Below are 2,136 nucleotides of genomic sequence, written 5' to 3' on the forward strand. Positions count from 1 at the left end.
GAGACATACTAAAAATTCTCAAGCTTTGCCGGGCCCAGTGGTGGATCCCTATAAACCCAACTACTTAGGAGGCTGAGGCCAGGCCCAGTGACCTAGCCAGATCCTGTGTCTAAAAAAATTTACAGGGCCGGGACCAGCAGGTTGCGTGGTGGTGAAGGCACTGGACACTCACACATGGCCAACCATGGTTTGAGTCCCAGACCTGGTGGCTTGCTTTTTCACTTTCCCTCTCTTTCTATGTCTCTCTCTCTCTGGTCAAATTAAAAAAAAAAATGAATGAATAAGTAAAATTAAATAAAAAAATTACAGGGCCATCCATCTTGGGGGATGATTTCTTGCTTCCTGTCTGTCTCTGTCTCTCTGGTGAGCGCACATGCCCTATAGCAAAAATCTCTCTTAAAAAAATTTACGGGCCAGCAGGAGGTGTGGCTGTTAAGGTGCTGTATCAAATATGGCCCGCTGCATGGTTCAAGTCCGAGACCTCGTAGCTTGGAAATCACATTGGGTGCATGTGTACCCCAAATCCTGAGAACGGAAGAGAGAGGATTGCGGTGAGGCCTTCTGGGGGGGGGGATTTCTTACTTTCCCTGTCTCTTTCTCTTTGGTGAGCACATGTGCCCTATAGCAAAAAACTTAAAAGAAAAAATATATATAAAGACGACCCATCAGGCTTTGTATCATATTTGCCTTTTATGGAGAAGAAGCTGTGAGGCTGTAGGCGGAGAAGTAGCATCGCCCATGGCCTTGGGGTCCAGCTACAGCAAGGACTGGTTTTTGTTAGGGCTAATGTTTGTTGAAGGAAATGAACAGAAGGCTGGCGGTGCGGGGGTGGTGGGTAGGCAGGGAGTCCTGCATCCCTGCTGGCCCTGCTGCCCTTTTAAATGGCTACCACCCTTGTAGGTTGGGTTTTAGACACCAAACTCCCAGGGTAGTGCTCCCAGCCTGTCCCTCAGGCAGGGCTTGGCCCCCTGCGTCAGAGGCTTCCTCCTGGCGGCCCAGCCTCAGCACCAGGAGTGCCACACTGGTTCCTAACCTTGGCTCTGCTGACCCGGGGGTTCGAGGGTTCAGGAGCACACCTGCAGCACGCCCCTACACCACTGGCGCTCTTCAAGAAGGGGCATCCCGTTTCGGGCAATGCAGGAGCTGGACCCTGAACTTGGGGGGGGGCAGAGTTCCCCTACCGAGGGCTCCCAGCCATTTAGGCCAAAGTAAACGTGGTCACTTCAATAGAGTTTATAAGGATGGTTCAAGCCGCGGAAAACGTGAAATAGAAAACCCTGCTTACTTATTCAGGCTTTAAAACCGAAGAACTCCTGATTTCTCCCTGTAGCTATTTATATCCTGAGCTGGTGTAAACGGTTCCCATCTGAAGCTTAGGTCTGAACTAACTTAAAAAGAAAAACGGCCCAAGCTTCCTTAAAAAATAGACTAGAACGACTTCGCCTATGGACGTTCTCTGGTGTAATCAACAACGCGTGGTGTGGGTGGGGGTGCATACAGAGATCCCAGGGCGGTCACACCGACCAGCCGGCGGCCGCCCCCAGGATCGGGTGTCCCAGGCTGGGTCTCGGCGACCCCGGCCCGTCCGTGCCCGCACCCCCCGAGTGCCGGGGCTGGGGTGGGGAGGCCGCCAGGCGGCGGATCCGTAGAAGTGGCTGTGGCCCCCTCCCCCACCGAGGGCTCGGGACGAAGACGGCTCCTTCCTTCTCGCCCTTGTCGGCCCCCTACGCCAGGTCCACTCGGCCCTCGGCTCCTCTTTCTGCCGCACCGAAGGGGCTCGGGCGGCGGGGACTCCCTCCGGCCTCGCGCGATCGCGGCCCAGCCCCTTCCAGCCTCCCCGCCCCATTAGCCGAGAGCGCCCCAACCCCATCCCCTTTCCCTCCGGAGCCGACAGTCACCCGGGAGACCCGTCCCCTCGCAGCGAGGCTCCCCTGGCCCGGGAATACCCCCAAGTCCCTTGGGAAAAGCGGGGGCGCAATTAGTTTCTTCCAATTAGTTTCTCTTCTTTGTATAGAGCCCATTCAAACTGTGTGTAATCCTCCGCGCGAGGGGGAAAGTAGTCCCGACCTCGCGTTCAATTTCTCCCCCTGTGTCGGGCACATTATACTTTCAGAAGCTGACGGGACGATCCGCAGG

Source organism: Tupaia chinensis, unplaced genomic scaffold (assembly GCF_000334495.1).
Source record: "Tupaia chinensis unplaced genomic scaffold, TupChi_1.0 Scaffold000671_2, whole genome shotgun sequence".
NCBI classification, from domain to species: Eukaryota; Metazoa; Chordata; class Mammalia; order Scandentia; family Tupaiidae; genus Tupaia; species Tupaia belangeri.